General features: G+C 42.1%; 1 protein-coding gene across 1 annotated transcript in view; it reads right to left on the bottom strand.

The window, feature by feature from the left end:
• Positions 1 to 21088, bottom strand: part of Stambpl1 (STAM binding protein like 1) — a 45870-nt gene that overhangs the window by 21914 nt on the left and 2868 nt on the right. The window lies entirely within an intron of this gene.

The raw sequence follows: 21088 nt of genomic DNA on the forward strand, positions 1-21088 counted from the left end.
ACAGAGCAAAGCTGAAGTTACTCTGTGAGAACTCGTCTCAATCCCCAAGTTCTAAACTCAAAAGGACGTGAACACTGAAAAAGTTACACAACCAGAGTGCCTAAAGAGTTCTTCCCTAGAAAACCATGGGTGGTTGTGGGTTCTTGAAATTGACCCTCAAAGGCAGAGGGATGCAGAGAATTAATATTTGATGAGCAGAGCATGTGAAGCTGCTGTATTAGTTTATTGGGAATCCTATTGAAGGCTTACTTCCTTCAAAAAGAAAATGAAGAACATAATTACTATGATCAAGAATGCTGGGGTCACTGACTGGAGAGGAGCCTGGAGCCAGGCTGGGTTTCAGGAAGTATAAGACAACTCCATGAGTCCTGCCATTATGAACCAGTTTGTGGAGTCCCCTCCCCTTGAGAAGGGACAAGACCAGTTTTAGTGGGCCTTCTGCCTACCAAACATGATAAATGAAGGTTGCTCCCATGATTATGTTCCATTATACACTAAAGATGAGGATTTATGACATATATTGCAGCCCCTTAAGCAGTTAGTATTAAGCGAATTAAAACCCAGGCTACCACCTGGTCCTCACCAAAGGAAGTGAGACTTTGAACAGAAGCAGGTGCTTTGCTTGTTTTGAGATCCAGATGCCAAGAGTTCTGCAGCTGCGAGAAAGCCAATTCTACCAAAACCCACAAGCACTTCAAGGAGGAGCCACAGCCACAGCTGAGCCCCTACTCACCAACACCCAAGTTACAGATCCCTAGTCTGTCCTACTAGGTCAAAGGTTTGACTGCAACCTTAAGATAGCATGCAGAGAATCTAGGTAGGCTATGCTCAGACACATGCCCATAAAAATCTGGGATGGGTACAGCCATTAAACCCAAGGAAATGAATAGAAAGCCAGCCAGCTGTGTGACTACAGATAAGTTACAGTGTTGGAACATCTGAAAACTGGAGAAGTAACAGTACCAATGACATGGCTGTAACAAGGATTAAATGAGTTAGCAAGTAGACTATAAAGAGTTCCTATCCCATAGCCAATATTATAAGCATTACAATTATCAGAATCTTTCATTTTCAGCTGAGGAAACTAGATTTCAACAGTGCTAAATCATAACCATTGCTAGCCTTTTCTCTGGACATCAGTGAGGACATCCTCTCCATCCCCACTTTCCACCTCTAACCCCGTCACATCTGGACATCCATCTTCTCACTTAGGAGCCTGTGGCAGGTGGCAGTCTCTTAAGTTGCAACATTCTGTGATTTCAGAAAGCTCCAATCAGGTCAGTCAACTCATCTTGATGTCAGTTTTCATTCCAAACCCACAGAAACCCTTCAAAGAAAAAATGACTGTGCCACTAGGTTCTGGCTTTTTCCTTCTTGTCTCCAGATAACCATAGAGTAAATACTGAGCAGTATGCCGAGTTACAAAGATGTCAGAAAAGAAACTGCCTTGGAGAACTGGAGCATGATAAATAAAAAAACCAGAGACAGAAATTAGGGTTCAACCTGAAAGTCAGAAAAGCAAAACAGCCAGGCACTGGCTCTTACCTCAACCTCAGTCTGAAATGGCGATCCTGCCTTCAGGAATCTCAGGAGATTGTCTGAGAGCTGTCTCCTCCCGTCTTACATTCCTCTAGTACTGGGATTAAAGGTGTGCTATCACCACTGCCTGGTCTGTAAGGCTGGCCAGTGGAGCTGTTTGGCTCTCTGATCTTCAGGCAGGCTTTATTTATAAAAATACAAATGAAATGCCACTACAGAGAGCTACAGTCACAAGTCACAGTGTGAACTGATCACTCCGGCACTGTGGCTGACGTAGAATGCAGGCCACTCTCACTGGGTAATTGCCACTTCTCAGTTCTCAGAAAACAACAAAACTGAAGAGCTGAAGAGACTCCCTGTCTGATGCAGCTGCACGTTGTCTGTAACCTCCGCACTAATGGGGCAGAGTCAGTAGGATCAGGAGTTCAAAGTCAGTTTCAGCTACAGAGAGAGCTAGAGCTATACAGAAAATTGAAGGCCAGCCTGGGCTAAGTGAGACCCTGATCCTGTCTCAAACATCAAAGAGGGTAAAGGGGGAGTTAAAGAAAGAACCAGGACAGTGTGAATGGGTGGGGGAGGGCGCATGGGAACAAAGAAATTCTAGTTGGTCATTGGGCTTTGGGAAAGTAGGGTTAATTCTGGACAGGTGGCGACAAGAGGGTCAGGTTTCTGTTCAAGGTCATACTGAGCTACACATCAGTTCAAGGCACCCTCGGATTTATGAAACTATATTTTAAATTAATTAATTAAAACACAGAGCCTTAGAACTCATCCACAAAGCTTCTAAGCCCAGAAACAGGCATTTTAGAAGGAAGCCCGGGATTTCCACACACGCACTTCTGGAAGTGACGGTGAACAGATCTGCACTAACTGCGCCTGCAAATGCATCATGCAGGATTCTTAGCTGCGGGCAAAGCCCCCGACTCTCTTGAATTCTGAGAATAACGGAGAGATCATGGATTTCCAGGAAATCGGTCTCTGTGGCTGCATTTCCAGGAACACCACCCAAACCTCACAGAAGTCTAACAGACCAGAACGCCACCTTGCCATCTGCTACAACGCCAACAGTCTCGACCAGAGACTCTGGCAACGAATTGTTGCCGTGGAAACTATGTGCAGTTTCCTGAGGGGGTTTCTATAAGTTTGCAGTTTCCATACCACAGCGTGAAACATAGATGTTCATCAATTATGCCTAGGTCACATGCCTGCAGCCTGGCTATAAAGAGGCCTGGCCTATTCAGCATTTCAATTCCTATAGAAAGCAATAAATGTGCCAAGTAAGAAACGATGTGTTTAGGTTGGTTGGCCGATCACAGCAGTAAGTGTACAAAACTGAATGAGCAAAATTTTCTTTGTAATGTGTTTCTATTTTTGTGAAATGTTTAGTTTGTATGTCCTAAATGCCAGAATTAATTAGTTTGACTAACTAATTAATTAATTAAGCACTGCGACCTTTCACATGTAAGTTTATTATTCAGTGGCAGAAGCCAGCCTCTCCCAAATAGAAGATGAAAGAAGTTCATGGACTGGTTGGCCTTTCTTTTGGACTGTCCATTGCTGGACGGCACTGTTCCTAGAGGAGTTCTTCTATTTGGAAGTTCCTTGTTCTGGGTCTTACAACTGCTAAGGAATCACAAAGTGGTAGGCTGTTTAGGTTGGCTCTCAATGTGTAGACCAGGTATCCCAAGGTACTTTCCAGGGGCATTCACGGTCAGTACTATTTTCATGACATGACTACACAGCATTTGCTTTCTGGAACACGTGTGGGTGAGCATGTATGTGGGTGTGCGATGAATGTGCACGCGTCCCCACAGGTGTGGAGGCCAGAGGTGAATGTCAGCTGTCTTCCTTAGTCACTTCTCCACCCGATGTTTTTGAGACAGGCTCTCTCACTGAGTGTGAAGCTCACTAGGTGGCTATGCAGGCTGGCCAGCTGTGGCTGGGTCCTAAGGACTCCCTCTGGGGGGGGGGTGAGAGGGCACAGAGTCAAGGGCACAGACTCTGGGAGTCAGGCAAGCCAAAGCAAACTCCGTTTATTCAGCAATGGGGAGAGCCTTCTACACCCTTTTCCCAGCACCCAGGCTGGGTTCTGACATTGTCTTCCTGCAGTCAGCAAGCCGAAGGGATTACCTGTTATTGCCTCCCCAGGGCTAGAGTTACAGTCAAGCCCAGAAATTCTGGCTGAGCTTTCCATGAGGATCTAACCTTAGTCCTCAAAATTTCACTGCAAGCCACTATATCAATCAAGCCATCTCCCAAGCTTTTTTTTTTGTTGTTGTTGTTGTTGTTTTTTGGTATCTATCTCTTACAATTGTGTTTTAGAGGGTGCCAAAATGGGTGAAGTAATTCACAGAATCTCCACTTCAATATTCTTAATGTCTGTTTCAATATTTAAGAGTGGAAATAACCAACCTTAAACCTTTTAACTCTTTAGTAATGTTTTAGACCAAAAAGTTTAAGTATTGCTTTTCTAAGGCAACCAAGCAAACAAACAGCATAAAAACTCACCACACTATGCAGTGCAATCAGAAATAAAGCAAGCCATAAGGATCTAACCCAGGACAAAAGTCAATGGCAAGGCTGCCTTTCATCTGTGCTGCTGGAGCCTTGCTGAAAAGAATAGAAAGAGACGCTCAGTTTCAGAGAACTGAGGCCCACAAGTACAAATACAGCAGCCTAGCAAACACCTCACAAAGCCAATCTCTTCCTGATATACGTATGTTATTCCCAGTAGATACAGAGCGCCCAGCTCAGACCCACAATTTTCTACCTTTGTGGCCATGTCACCAGGTCACAGACTACAGACACAGAAGTGAGGCAGCCAACATCTGGACCCTGAAAAGGAATGATAGGAATGATCAAGGATGAGCGGAAAACATCCTTGGCCCTGGGTTTGCAGGACCCGGGGGCTTAGGGCAGCAGAAATTCAGGGGTCACCAAAGGCAACCTGAGAGAGTGGTGCTCAGGTTGGTGGTCTCGCTCTGGTGACGATTAAAGACAGGGAACTTGTAGGAGAAAGGAACACGGAATTAATTCTCTCAATGAAGAGACATTAATGGAACGTGAGGGATAGAGCAAAGTGAAGTTCCCAAGAACAGGGAGGGACTTCCAAGAGACAGGAAAAAGTTAACCTGTTTCCTCTGGGGGGGTGGGGGGTAACAGTATTCATTGTGGAAACTGATAAAAACTGAGGTATTTCTACCCAGACTGGTTAGCACTCTGGGAATAATATCACAGGTTTGGCCATTTGGGGTGACATCTGTCTGTGTTCTGGCTCAGTCGGGAGCTACCCATCACAACCCTGTCACACACACGCGCACACACGCACCCATCTTTCTCTGACTTCTGATTTGTTAGCTGCTGACTCGGACCGTCTGCTAGCTCTTGAATCTGGCTGGCATTGTTACTCCTGGCCTTGCAGGTGTTCTAGGCAGCTGATTAGTCGGTGCCCTTTGTTCTCACATTTATGTGACCGGCTTGTAGTGTCACCATGGAGCTAATGCCTATCATAGCTCCCAAGATACAGCCATGATACAATGTAGACACAGCTGTTCTCGGTCACCTCACATTTAACTCCTTGTCTGTGTTTTCAGAAGTCTCTTTCCTAAAATGAGTGGAGGTTTCTAGAAACTGTTCTTACCCACTTATGATTCAGTCTTTTGCAATTGGCTGCACTAGGGGCAAGAATACGTGAAGAGGACAGCAGCGTCCTGCACATGTCCCTCAAGGCATGGTGCTTCAAAGCGGGCAGCGGGCCTGTGAATGCTGGCCCACACCTCTCCCTTCCCTACATGGCCAGCTCGATTACATGATGCCTAACCGCAAGCTCTTTAGTTTTTCCTTTCATGTTCCCACACTAACTGCTTTAACCCCAACACATCTGTTCTCACCCTAATATTTGTGATAACATATAGTTTTTAATAGGATTCCTTTTTCCCTGTGTACCCATGGTGAGCTAGCTTCCATCTCACAAGGATGTATATGACATGTTCCACCCACCCCTCCCTCTCTTGCCAGCTGAAGTCTCATGCAGGTGAGGTGTGTCATAAGGATGGGTAAAACAAGAAAAGATGAGAACATCTTAGTTTGCTCATACTCAGACAATTTAGAGCTGCTGTGGAATAATGCTTTCACATACTAAGAAGACGTGTTCCTTTCATTGTTAATAAAAGGCTGATTGGCCGATGGCTAGGCAGGATTTTTGGTCAGAGAGAATGCTGGGCAAAAGAAGGGTGGAGTTGGGAAGATGTCATGAGAGGCAGAACGAGCAGGATGGGAAGTATGCTTAGGAGGTAGATGAGCCTCGGGAAAGCACATAGGTTAATAGAATACGTTGCTTTAAGTTACAAGAGGTAGCTAAAAACAAGCTTAAACTATCGGCCGAGCACTTAATAAATAATATTAAGTCTCAGTGTAGTTATTTGGGAGTAACTGCTGGAACACAGAAAAACTCTGCCTGCATAGAACAGGGGTTTTCAACCTGTGGGTTACGACCCCTTTAGGGAGTTGCATATCAGACATCCTGCATATCAGATATTTACACTACAATTCAGAACAGCAGCAAAATTACCTGAAATAGCAACAAAAATAATTTTACGGTTGGGGGGGCGTCACCTCAACATCAGGAACTGTATTAAAGGGTTGCAGCACTAGGAAAGCTGAGAATCACTGACTCAAATGCAGACAGCTTTGAGTGGTTGTGTAGGCAGCTGGACCAGGCAGGCATAGGGACTATGTCCATGCTATACAAAAACCTAAGCCTGTCTTTGCCCTTCTTTCCCTAGCCTTAGTGTCTGTCTGGTTGGCTTCTACCATTCCCCTATCTCCCATCAGCCCCCCTAGAAATGGCTCAGATTGTAACATTGCATTTACCCATCCAGAAGTTTCAGGCTTCCCCAGAATCAATTCCACACAACCCTCAGGGCTACAGTGAGCTACAGTCCCAAATGCTACCTGTGGTTGTCATAAAGAGTAAATTTGGTGGTTTGCGGTAAACTTTAAGTTTTAAGTCAGTTATCACAATTTAAAACTGGGAAGGTTTCATATAAAAACCATGTGTGTGTTGTATGCATCTATACCTGTTCACATGTGTGTATGTGCATGTGCAGGTGTGAATGTGTATGTAGACAGCAGAGGTCAGTGTAAAGTTCTCTTCCTCTATTGTTCTCTGGCTTACATTCGACAAGGTCCCTCCACTGAACCCAAGATCTTTAATGTAGTAAGTCCAGCTGGCCAGCCAGTCTCAGAGATGTGCCTGTCTCTGTTCCTACTGCTGGAACAGTATGCAAGCATGCATCATCATACCCAGCTTTGGAGTGTGTGCTGGGGACACTAACACGTCTTAACATTTGAGTGGCAAGCTGGTCGCCAACCAAGCCATCTTCCTAGTCCCAGATTTCCTCTGTGACTTGGGATCAGAGAAAGAGAAGCAAGGCTTTGATGAGGAAACCAAAGCCATTTTCATTTATTTATTGCCCAATGGGAAAAAAGACAAACAACTTTTAAGTGCTAAGAAGATTAGCAAATGGCACTTCATAGAAAGAAGACATTCATGTAGCATGAACTCCACAGGAGAGCGGGCTGGAGGCTGTCGGTTAACGCTCACACTTCCACAGCTCACACAGGCAAGACAGGTCGACCATTTCAAGTGCTAGAGACAAGCACTGCAGCTCGGAGAATGAGAAATACACTGAAGCAGAATGTCAGTGGCCACACAGAAGTATTGCATGTCGTGCAAGAAGAAAATATAACTGCTTGTTCGAAGTAAAGGTATGGTGTGGCGCAACCTGGTTCTGACATCTGCTTGTTAGCTCCCAATGTGTCCCTCCACATTCACAATGGCACTCACAATCGGCCTGACCTGGTCCCACTGCGCTCACACCTAAAGCTGTTTGAGAACACCCATCAGCAACGTTTGGTTTAGTCTCAGCTTGCTCCTTAACCTTGGCCCCAGTACAGCCCACATTCTTCAGGTTTGATACCATCGGAGTTACAGCCATGAGGCATTTAACCTGGAAGACTCCCTCCGGAAGTCTCTTTTGCTCTGTAATTTTCTGCATTCTTGAGTTTATCCTCAAGCCCTCTCCTCCACAGCCTCTAGGAAATGTAATCATTCCCTTGAAACTGACCTCTTACAGAGGGGCAGTGAGCCTCAGTTTCTTGCTGATCCTGACATAAGGTTTGGGAACGTGAGTGCCCAGAAGTGCATGTTTCAGCTAACCCCTGTTCCAGAGGACCAGTTGGCAGCAGTCCAGTGAAGGGAGAGAGCCACCAACTACCCAATGTATGTCTATGACAAAAGTGAGACATCCACGAACCTTCTCCAAATGACAGTCCACACTCTGTGCTCAGAACACCAGGCCATCTTTCCAACCAACAGTAGCAGCTTCTTGTCATTTGATGCCCATCTCATTTTCTCTAAGTCTTAACTGCCCCCAAAGTCTGGAAAGCACTGTGTTTTTGTCTTTTAATATATGTAGCACGTAATAACAAGAATGGACAGAAGAAAGCATCTGGCTGGTGTTTTGTGATTTCTTTTAGTCTTAATATTTTTTCTTTCCTTGCCTTCTTTGTCCTCCCTTCCCACCCCTCTTGGCTCCCCCTCTCCTCCAACACCTCCCTCTCCCCTACCCCTCCACCAGCCCCTCCCCCACCTTCTGAAGAGCAGAGAATGTTCAGAATCTAAGGTCTCACACGTTGGACAAGTACTCCGGAACTAAGTTACATATTCAGAACAATTTTGTGTTGTTGTTAATGTTGTTTTTGCTTCTTTTTTCAGTGTCAGATTACTTAATTTTTTATTTAAAAATATACTTTGGATTTTTTGTTTGGTTTTGCTTTTTCAAGGAGATGTACTTAAGCTCAGAATTCTGACCTACTTTCATCCATAAAAGCAGTATTTTCCAGAATACAGAAAGGAATCTACCAGACAGTGAGCAGTCTCCTTGGAGACCTCACACTCAGGGAAGAGCTGGGGACGTCTTTACCCAGTTGTCTCCTTTCCTCCCCGAGTGCCACAGTGGCCTGGATAAGTAGGTGAGGTGCTGTCAGGTGAGAGGGGACAGACTCTCGTGCCACCTGCCTCGGTTCTCACTGGCCAAATCCACAGCTTTTCTTGGTCCCCACTGGGTTAGAGTTCAATTTCCAGGAAGAAAAAATGCAATTTACTTAACTGGAGACACGTGAAGGAAATTATTGAGCTGCAAAGGTCAAATCTGATTTAGATAACCGGAGAGGCCTACTCTAGTGCCTTCAGTGACAGAAGCACAAAGAACAACTTCTTGAGTCATACTCTTAAAGATGGGGACCTGCTTTAGGGGGGTAATGAGCTAGGCACAGCCCCTCGACCCATTTTTAAAGATTCTGAGAACAGAACACTTTGTGTAAAATATTCATCTATACTAATCACAGGAAATGTGCCAGGACCCAGATGACATCATATCTATACCCAAATATGGGTAAGGTAAAGATAGCATGCACAACTAGAATTTGCCAATTACTAATTGACTATTAAAGTTCTTTAAAGTTGCTAAGACTTAGAAATTCCCCCAAACACTACTGAAGAACGCATTTCCCAAAGACAAAATAAAGCTCTGGGGAAACGAAAGTATATGAATGGAGACGAAGAGGCAAGACCGTGGGAACCAGCCTCCATTGAGGGCTTTTTTTCCTTCCTGTTAACAACTATACTTAAGATACATACTGGGCACCAGGTTTCTATGTCATCCCCGCAGGTATGTCCTAAGTAAATGTTCTACACAGAGAGCTTTGAAGCTGATCAGTCAGCAAGACTGAAGAGAATTAACCACATCACTCTTGGAGAGAGGTTCCATTTTTTATATAGATTTACTTATTTTATTTTGATGTATATGAGTGTTTTCCTGCACATGTGTATGTGTGCCACATGAGTGTCTGGTGACTTTAGGTGTCAGAAAAGGGCATTATATAGTTACAGATGGTTGGGAACCAGTATGTGGATGCTAGGAACCAAACCCATGTCCTCTGCAAGAGCAGCAGGTGTCATTAACTACTAAGTTAATACACTAATGATGGTGATGAAAATGAATTTGTAAGGCTTAACTATTTTGATGGAAATAGTTCTGGCATAGATTATTTCTTCCTAGGTGTAAGACAAACATCGGCTTGTAGCAACGCTTCCTTCTCTTCAATCTAAACCCTTTAGCCTGTCATGGGATTAAAAGACCTCCCGCCAGGATGTGGTGGCAGGCAGTACTTGGGAGACAGAGGCAGGAGAATCTCTGAGTCTGAGGCCAACCTTGTCTACAAAGTGAGTTCCAGAACAGCGAGGTTTCAGTTACAGAGAGGAACCCTGTCTCAAAAACAAACAAACAAACCCAAACAAACAAACAAAAATTCCACAAAAAAAGAACAAAAAGAGATCTTTAACTTCTCACTGAAAGCTTTAACTTCAGTCCCTCTCTCTTTTAACTAGTTTCATATCACTGAAATCTTTGCCAAATATAGCCGGAGTATAGCTTTGTAGCAGGCATTCACCTATGAATGGGCTACAAGCTGACTGACTACTCAGTATGGACCCCATGAATTCCAATCTTTTTACCCCTTTAAAGTGTACTATTTTCTTCCTTTCTCTTTATTGCGGTGGTTCTCAACCTTCCTAATGCTGTGACCCTTTACTACAGTTCCTCCTGTTGTGCTCACCTCACCCAACCAGAAAATTATTCTGTAGCTCCTTCATAACTGAAATTTTGCTATTGTTATGAATCGTAGTGTAGATATCTGCTATGCGACCCCTGTGAAAGAGGTTGAGAACGGCTGCTCTACTGCCTTCTAGGTAGGAGCCAGTGGGGTTCTAGGCTGAGGAGGCACTAGTACAGCGCTAGCTGTCTCCTTTAACATAACACACAATAGCAAGACAGCTGCCATCATGGCAATAAGTACTGCTAATAGGTACCTCCCTTTCCTAATGGAATCCAACATCAACACACGTGATCCAGACTGCCATGAAGAGGGCCTGGTCAGAGCTTAACAGACAACACAAGCTTACACACGAGACGTGTAGCCCACAGTCAGAACACCTGAGTTCAAATTCCAAGCCTTCTAGAGTGAGGTCAGGCTTGACAAACATACAGCACAAAGCTCACTACCATTCCCCATCCATTTCATGCATGAGGAAACAGAAGCTTCTAGAAGAGGCAATAAAATTGAGCAATGCTGGAGGAAGTAAAACAAGGAGCCCAGAGTTCTGTCATAGTCCTGCCATGATAGCAGTCATCCATTAACCTTTGAAAGTTAACAGTGAGGTCCAGAGGAAGGTCAAATCTGTGGGCCTCAGGCAAGACCAACAGAATTGACTATAGAAAGGGAGACTCTCGTCTAGCATCACAAATATGACTCATAATCTTTGTGCCCAAGATATAAGATGGGCATTTATTTACATTTTTTTTCATAGGCAGAATGAATCGGTGTCTGTACCTGGCCACCTGGTACCTGTAAATAAAGAAATCTAAATGAACAATTATTCTAATAGGGCATGGTTCAATTCAAAGTATTCATTAGCTTTTAAGATAAATTCTAAATTTTGCGGTATTCAAAAGACATTTCATAAACTCACAAAGAGATTTACTAGTAGGAGAACAACATTGTCATCTTGAATATATGGTGATTCTGAGCTTTTTAAATATGATAATTAATATGCAATATAAAATGTTTGGTAAATAAATTTAAGGTGTCAGGAAGATACTTGGATTTAAACGCATTTTTCTCATCATAAATTCAGGATGATAATTTTACTTTCCTGTTGGCAAATCCAGAAAAAAATTCTGAAACTATTCACTTCAAATATAAACCATTAACTTGTTATTGTAATATGCTTCCCTTTATTCCAAACTGCTTTTCTAAAAATACCATCCAAAGGTACTTAGAGTTCAATGAACCCATTTTTAAATGATATCTTTTTTGTTTGTTTGTTTGCCAAGATGACTGAAGCTCTGAGATAAATAGGACCAGTCCTTGGCCATGACTAATTTTATTTAATTTTCATAAATTTCCTAAGGAGAATCAGAGGTTAGTTTGACATTGCTATTCGAAAGCAAACAAAACAAAACCAAACAAAGGTCAGATATCAGGAGCATCTGCCCAGTGCTTCTCCAGGGTTCCAGACATCCTGGAGCATCTGCCCACTGCTTCCCCAGGGTTCCAGATATCAGGAGCATCTGCGCACTGCTTCCCCAGGGTTCCAGATATCCTGGAGCATATGCCCACTGTTTCCCCAGAGTTCCAGACATCCTGAAGCATCTGCCCACTGCTTCCCCAGGGTTCCAGGTATCCTGGAGCATCTGCACACGGCTTCCCCAGAGTTCCAGACATCCTGGAGCATCTGCGCACTGCTTCCCCAGGGTTCCAGATGTCCTGGAGCATCTGCCCACTGCTTCCCCAGGGTTCCAGGTATCCTGGAGCATCTGCACATGGCTTCCCCAGAGTTCCAGACATCCTGGAGCATCTGCACACTGCTTCCCCAGGGTTCCAGACATCCTGGAGCATCTGCACACTGCTTCCCCAGGGTTCTGGGTATCCTGGATCATCTGCGCATTGCTTCCCCAGGGTTCTCCAGCCACAGGCCTCTGCACTGTTCAGTGTGCTCCTGTGAGCAGTTGCACAGATGTTTGATTGTTCAGTAGATGAACTCTTCAGTGCAGAAGAACAAGAGGCTGTTGAATGAATGTGACTACAGGGTGGCAGGTTGGGGTACTGAGAATGAACACAGGGTTACCCATGTGCCCTTTCATGACACTTTCTATTAACATACCAAACACTTCTCAAGAGGTCCTTATGTCAATGGAGTGAGAGCTTAAAATGTAACGATTGCCTGGTCCTGTTCTTATCTCTCCATCCCTGCCTTCCGCCCCTGTAGGTGACATCTCTCTCATGCTAATGTAATGTTTATTCTGACTGTAGTTACTGGACTACCTGGACCATAGTAACATGGTGGAGGAGGGAAATGCTGGCAATGGCAGGTAATTAGGTCCTAAATGGGTCAGAATTTCTGGGAAGGATCTCCCTGGCATCTCTCTCTCTGTCTCTTTTTTTTTTTTTCTGATTCAACAGGCCAAGATATGTTTATGTGCATCAAAACTGGAGACACTTAATCAAGTAAAATTCTTCTAAGACAGTAACAGATAACCCTCTGAAAATGCCTACGCTTCACTCAGCTGACATTGCTTTAGAACAAGCTTATGGTTCCCATGACTCAGTGGTATCTCTCCTATTCCTCACCCCTCCTCAATCTGCATCCCAAATACTGATCTTTCCATCTCTGCAGTTAACATGTCTTTGTCCTATGGGATGCAGTGTTTTTCCATGGCTACCATTTAATCTGAGCTGCAGCTGTATTCCTCATTCCACCGGGGCATCCATCCAACTGTGATTTCTCACTCAATATCATCTAAGGAAAAATATACCTTTCCTACAAAGACTTCCTTTTCCAAATAAATTTATTTTCTGTTTACTTAGTCATTATGACTTCTTAAGCTCTGACTATGAAATAGAAGGTATTGACACAATGGAGAACAGGAACCTGTGGGAGCTTTCTGGACTTACAGTATCCTGGTGACAAGGGCTATGGTAGAAAGGTAAAAATGTTGATCAATTGGCTAATAAAAGATCATGGAACGTACTTCAAAATCAACATAAATAATCAATAAGAGGTTATCACTTTTTAAGCAAAAATATTTGAGAAGTGATGATATGTCCCTGGTGCATCCCAAAACATAGCATTGGTTTGATTATTGGAGAGTGAACTTTGATAATTTAGACTATGTCAGTTTTTCCTCTATATGGAAACCATTTTCTGAAATGCAATTAAAAAAGTATTTTGTAAGCAGTTATGTTAGGAGTATGCAAATATTCTGTTACCAGCTAACGTGAGCAACTAAAGATGATTTTTTTTTTTCTGAAACAGTCATTGAAACGTTTGAAAAGGGTTGTTATGAATTAGGTCGGTCTGCTAAATAACCAGGCCAGCTCAAGAATAACAATTATATTTTAATGGTTATACGGGGAAACTCACGCTACAAGAGTGGGAGGTCCAACTCCTTATCTTCCCGGCTGGCGCAGCTCAGAGAGAGTGCGCACCTGGGTCCTCCCAGCTTTTCTTTCTGGGCCCCAGGTAGCCACACCTTAACTAGATGTGATTGGTTGACAGCTTAACTTATAAGTTAGACATACAAATACTTAAAATAATTAATGGAAAATTATAGAATTTTTCTAACAATATATAAAAGATTGGCTGGGTAGAGTAAGGAGGGTGCACCTGGGAGGAGTTGGGGGGTATTAAATATGACCAAAATACATTATAAAATTCTCAAACAAAATACAGTATAAAATTCTCAAACAACTAATAAAAAAATTAAAGAGCGATTCACAAATCTCTCAAAATGTTGTATTTTACTCACTTTTTTTTCCTTCTTGGTCACAGGTAACTGAAACCAAAGAACTCAAGGACATGCATGAAAAGGGACAACTGAGTATCTATGGTAGGTTCTGCAAAGGTCATTCTGACCCAGTTGCCTCTTTACTAGCCTATATTCGCATACTTGTTCCACACATCAACATATTCACTTATGGAGAGGTGTCATGCAAAGTCAATGCAAATACCCCCACAAGCAGTCAACACTTGTCGATAACCCACCATCCCGGTGAGGGCTTAAACAGCTCTTCTTCAAGCAGCTGTGGTGGTTTAAAAGAAAATGGCCTCCAAAGGGCCATTAACGGAAGCCTCCAAAGGGCCATTAACGGAAGCCGTGGCCTTGTTGCAATAAGTGTGGTCTTAATGAAGGAAGTGTGTGTGAGTCACTGTGGAGGCAGGCTTTGAGGTTTCACATAGGCTCAAACCATGCCCAGTGAGTCAGTCTACTTCCTGCTGCCTTCTGACCAAGATGTAGCCAGCACTATGTCTGCCTGCATGCTGCCATGTTGAACCATGATGACAGTGGACTAAATCTCTGAAACTATAAGCTACCACCTCCATTAAATGTTTTCCTTTATGAGAGTGGTCGTGGTGTCTCTTCACAGCAATAGAAACCCTAACTAAGACACTAACAGACTAGTTTATACTCTTGATTATATAGGATTGAATATACATCAAATAGGCCAGAATCAATAGACTTATTACAAAAAAAATAAAACAAAATAAACAACAACAACAACAACAATAAAAAGCCGGCAATTATTTTCAAATTAGATATTTTAAATATTTGTATTAGCTCTGAAAATTGCATACTCAGTCCTTAAAATCCTCCCGTAGCCATCTTCTGCACTTTCACCTCCCTACCCACCCAACTAAATCACAAACCTGCCTTTTGTGTCACCTTCTCACTGCTCTTGGGGGCGAGGCCTGCCCTGGAGTGTAGTTGGCTGACCAGGGGTCACATCATTAAAGAAAGCCGACTCTCCATTTGCCAGCAGCTGCCACATGCTTATAGATGTTCAGGTAGTGCCTGCCATTGCCCCTCCATGCAGGGACTTTTGTCTGGCTTTAGCTTGTGTTGAAATGAAGTATTTTTAAAGCATCTAAATAGCATCTCTGAAAGTCAATGAGTGATATGTTAGCAAAGTAAAATAATATTTGCATCACTTGCAGCTCCTATAATATCCATGATCACTACATCAGATGAAAATTTGCAGAGCAGTAGTAAGGGGACAGACATGAATAAAAATGAGCAAATGGCAAGAACAAGTTTTTAGGCAAACGTAAACAGTTACGTATAATATGAAAAGGTATTTACGCTCACTAGTAATTTTAAAAAATACTGAATTTCGAGTCTAGGCAGTTTGGATGCTCACCTTACTAAACCTGGATGGAGGTGGGCGGTCCTTGGACTTCCCACAGGTCAGGGAACCCTGATTGCTCTTCCAGCAGATGAGGGAGAGGGACTTGATCGGGGGAGGGGGAGGGAAATGGGAGGCGGTGGCGGGGAGGAGGCAGAAATCCTTAATAAATAAATAAATTTTAAAAAAATACTGAATTTCAGCACAGGGCTATAGGTCAGTAACTGCCCATTCTTTAGCCACAATGCTCCCAGGTACAGGTTTTGGATCTTTGGCACCACCAAAACAAACTTCGGATTTAAACTAGGTCATTTCATTTACTGGACGGATAAAAATCACCTAACTGATCAGACCCAATACTGATCATTCTGAAAAACATATTCCTGTTGACCAAAAAGGTCTAATTTGAAAATTGTTCTTTAGATTCCTTGACTAAATAAGCACACACACACACACACACACACACACACAGACCTCAGCATGTTTTAAAAGTATTAAAATATTGAAATAAAAGAAGTCATCAAAAGAGAAACATTTAAAAGAATCTGACAGATGAAGCTGTTAAAGATTTAAATGCTTGCAGCTGGACCATGACTGTCCATGTTAGAGCCTTCTGTGAAAAGAGCAAGTGATTAAAAGCACCATGCCTGTCGCGTGTGTACATGAACTTGTATGAGCACTGGGAGTTAAAACACCTGGTACAGAGCTGAATTTTCCTTAAATGTTCCCTCAATGATGACCTCACCAGGGACTTTCAATGCTTTTCTTGTATCATTTGCTACAGTTGAAAATGGACTATGTACGTTGTTAGAACATGGAAGTTCTATTTCTTTCAACACTTTGATAGTTTACTAATTGGAAAGGCAAGCTTCCTCGCAAGTTGAGAACCACTATTCTAAGACAACATAAAACACTATATGGGTCCCTGTTGACCTGTTTCTTCCAGCATCCTGAATGTGACCTATCCACTGGGCTGTGCTGAGGGCATATTCAGCAAGTGATTCCAATGAGTACATCCACCTGATTCCAAGCTAATTTTACGTTTATTTACGTACTTGAGTTCTGCATCGATTCAGTGAGCAGTTTCCCTGAACCACAGAAACACCCACACAGGCAGGGCCCTTTCCAGGCCTTTCCAACCCCATTTTATCTCCTGGTTCTGCTCTTTTAATGTTAGAGAGAGAAAATGGACAGTTTAGAACAAACCTTTTGGGGAACAAAACAGATAGAAACGAGAACTAGAGCCGATCCATTATTAGAATGGAACATGGCCCTGTGGACAAGGAAGAGTTCTTTGGGTTTCATTTTAGCCACAGAAATGCACAGTACTAATGTTAAGGGATACAGCCTTAGAGGTAGGACACAGAACAGAAAAAATGAAATCACAGGGTCAGCAGATAAGAGCAATTCAACCACAATCCCATTACTAAATGTAGTTTTTTTTTTCTTTTAATTAGAGGTGCATGGCTGATTACTGTTCAGTCATTTGAGCTTGAAATAGTGTTCTAAAAGAGATCTGTACCAAGGGTTCTTTTTGAGTATAAGCAAATGGAAAACAGGAAGTCAGTACAAAGAGAGCCAGAAAGGGTTAAAATGAGTCATCCTAACCTCCTGTTTCCAAATTAACCCAATGAATCACCAAGTCAACTCATCAGTGACTGATCGGTGATGGCTACTTAAAGTTACCTCCCATAGGAACCTTTGCCAAATCTCTTGGCTCAACTGAGATGCCATTAAAGCATTAGTTATGGCAAGTATTTAAAAACCAAAACACCAAATCTGTCATCTGTAGTCAAGCCAAAACTCAAGAAATTGAAGAGTTTCTTTAGGGTAGAATGAAATTTTGGTTAAATAGAGAAACATCCAAATCAAAGAATGCAGATGTTACTTGAAGTGCCTTCAAGAAAATAATGCATGGTTTATGGAAAAGCTTTACCCAAGACCAAGAGAAGCTCTCTCATGCTGAATGAGACATAATATTGGAACTGGAGGTGTATAGATCAATGGTCTAGTCTTTGCTTAATATGTGTGTCCATGAATTAAATCCCAGCACTAAAATAGAGAGAAACTGAAAACCAGGTCCCAGTTATAGATTTCTCAAAGTTACTTACAGAAAAAAAACTCATAAGGCTTTACTATAACATTGTGAAAACAACCCACATACATCAGTGATGGCAGACTAGATCCACCTGGAAAAGACCTGAAGGAACTGACTATAGCGATTTGCGTTGGTATGGATCCTGGTTTAGTAATACAAATTTAAGGTCAATTTTGTTATTCTGTGTATATATCGTTCTGCTCTTGATTAAGATATTGTGATTGTGCAGCTCATTGAAAAGTGTAATGTATAATTAAGAAATATAGGTAAATAGAGTGTCATCTATAATAGTCAAGCTTGTAGTCATGTTAGTTAGGTTTTCTAGATATATAGAGATACATTTCAGTTAGATAGATATTCTTCAAATCTTTTGGAGACCTACAGAATATGGCATTTAAAATGTTTTAAGAATTTAGGACTTTTCCTGACAGAGACACATCTGCTCCTGGCAGCACCAATTACTTCAAAAGGAAGATGGGCATCAAAGAGGCTCCTTATAGAGTTGGTTAGCCATTTGGGCAAGAAACTGCTCTTGCCTGGACTGCTTGATGAACTGGACATGCAGAGAAATGACTGTTGAACTTGCCTAAAGGTGAGATGATCCTTCAGGATTCCTGTTTCATGAAAGAGTCTGCTAGATATTCTTCAGGACACAGAAGAAAGTGTCTGAAAACTGCCAATATATATGGAACTGTCTTTGAAATTTTTTGCTTCATAGAAAAGTCTGCCAAATACTATCGGCCTATAGGCTGAAGATGGGTGCCCCAACAATACAGATAAACTTTGGGTGCCTGTCCAGGCAGCGAGATGTCTCTGTCAATTTGAAAGTTTTGGAAGTTGCTTACAATGCACTTCCTGTTTACTTAGATAATATTATATCCTTCTGGAGTCTTTGATGGAGTTGAAGATAAAAGATAAAGTATATATAAACATTGTAACTGTAATTCTTGCTTGATAACTGTTTTGTTATATGTAATTTTACTATGTTAAAGTTAAAGCAGTTCCCTACAACACCAGATTGTGTGCCAGTTTGTTGGAGGAGGGCTGCTTGTTCATTCCAGCCACCTGGAACTGAAATAATTACACAGAAACTATATTATTCAAATCACTGCTTGGCTCATTAGCTCTAGCTTCTTACTGGCTAACTTTTATATATTAATTTAACCCATCTCCATTAATCTCACAGCATTCCATTTAGTTTTCCCCACCTAGCTCTGCTCCCCTATAGCTTTGCTATAGTCCCAAAGCAGTTCCTTTATTAACCAATAATATTTACAGCATACAGAGGGGAATCCCACATCAACTGATAACTTCCACTCTTCACCATTTTGGGGGAGTCTCCCCAGCAATAATTAAAATCTGGACTCTGAAAACTAGGTGCAGTTAGTTAAGTAAGCCAAGGAACAGCTGTAATTTACTTTGCCCGTGCTCTCTACAACCTTCTGAACAAGATAGATAAATAAATAAATAAAACAGAGATAACAATTATTACTGCATTGTGCTTGGAGAGTGGAAGCTGCATGAGACCCTGGGCCATGGGGAGAGGTAGATAGCACAGAGGTCCTCAGAATACCGATAGCCAATACTAAACCCGAAACCTGCTGCAGTTTTTCAAACAGCATATCCTCCTTATTTCAAGCACAGTCGTTGTTACATATGTTAACGGCACTGGGCACAGAACTCAAAAAGAACTCATTCTTAAGGCAAATGTAAAAAGACAAGTTAGATGGCTCAGTTGGTAAAAGTTCTTGCCACTGCATCTACCAACTTAACTTTGATTTCCAAGACCTACAAGGTGGAAGAAGAGAACCAAAACCAATTTTGCATTATTGTCAAAAGATACAATATTAATGAATAGGTCAATTCTGGTAGCTTTCTAACTTCCAGACTGAGACCAGATTCCAAGACAGAATTGCTAATGACTGGAAATGGAAAGTCAGAACTACCGCAAAAAGAAGATAAACTTCTAATTGTTGGGAATGTTATGTTAAGGTGTGTTACTTTTGTTTATGCCGCATTTGTTTAACTCTGTGAAGTTGTGATACCTTGTTGGTCTAGAACACCTTATGATCTAATAAAGGGCAATAGCGAGGTGGGAGAAAGGATAGAGAAAGCTGAAAGGCAGACAGAATATATAGGAGAAATCTGGGCAGTTTGGAGGAGTAACCAGAGAAGGAGGAGGAGATCAGGGGTGAGCCATCCAGCTACAGAGTAAGAGTAAGAATTACAGAAGAGAACGGGTAAAGCCCAGAGACAAAAGGTAAATGGGATAATATAAGAAAGCTGGCAAGAGACAAGCCAAGTTAAGGCTGGGCATTTGTAACTAAGAACAAACCTCTGTGAGACTTATTTGGGAGCTGGGTGGCAGACCCCATAAAAGAGCAAAAAGAGCAAAACTGTCACACTACTAGTACACCTAACATTCCAAAAGAGTTCCTCAGACAAATCACAGAACTCATGTGTGTTTGGATTAAGGGACTGCTTTTCATAAATAAGGGTTAGGAAGGAACCACCCATCTGAATTTAATGTCTCTAGGACAAGTGCTTCAATAGACAAAATTAACACTGACTTAATTTAAAAATTAGAAAGAGAATCAAACGAGCTATGGTTTAAAGACTAAGCAGCTTTGCCAAATGTTAAACTTAACTCTCTACTTGGCTAAAGAGGCAGGAGGACTGTACTCTCTAGCCAGCGGATTTGCTTAGAAAAGCAAATAATTTCTGACAAAAGCCACACCCAGATGTAGTTCCATCCAGATTATTCCTGAATGGAACTCTGTGCTGTCAGCTCAGGACTTTTGAATATGCCCTCACCGCAGTCCAGTGGACACTTCCTGTGTTCAGGAAGCTGGGAGAAGCGGGTCAATAGGTACCAATATTGTGTTTTATGTTGTTATAGAATAGTGGTTCTCAACTTGTGAGTCATGACTCCTCTGGTGTTAAAGGACTTTTTCACAGGGGTCACATATCAGATATTTACATTGCCATTCATAATAGTGGCAAAATTGCAGTTATGGAGTAGCAATGGAGTAGCAACCATAAAATCATTTTATGGTTGGGGGTCAACATAACTCGAGGAACTTTACTAAAGGGTAGCAGCATTAAGAACATTGAGAACCACTATTTTATTGGTCTTTCCATTGACGAAAGTGATCTTCTTCATTGAATATTTTGACTGTGCTTTGATTTGATGATTTGTTTGGTGATTCATATAAAGTTCTGTCCAAAAAGAGAATCAATATCAGAAGAGTCAACGTAGGTTAGGTTTGAGGACAAAGACATTCTAGAACCAGTTAACTCTCTTGAACAGCTGAAACCCATCAGCCCTAAGGGATGGAAAACTGACTTTGGTATTTTTAACAGTGACTATGAGTCATTTCTCATAGTTTCCTTAGAAATACCTTATAAATTGTGAAGGAGGATAGGAAAAAAAATTACTAGATTAAACAGAAACACACAGAGATACCCACTGGGTTGATTAAAATGTTAACTGGCAAGACTTGAGACTGGGCTCAGTGTGTGAAGCTGCTTGTACCGAGCCTGAGTTGGATCCCCAGGAAACGGATGGTTGAAAAAGATACCCAACAGCCGAGATTATCCTCCGACCTCCATATAGTAGTGAGCATGGGCACACACTATAAATAA

Source organism: Microtus oregoni, unplaced genomic scaffold (genome assembly GCF_018167655.1).
Source record: "Microtus oregoni isolate MIOR12 unplaced genomic scaffold, Mior012 000012F_ref0000307, whole genome shotgun sequence".
Taxonomy (NCBI): Eukaryota; Metazoa; Chordata; class Mammalia; order Rodentia; family Cricetidae; genus Microtus; species Microtus oregoni.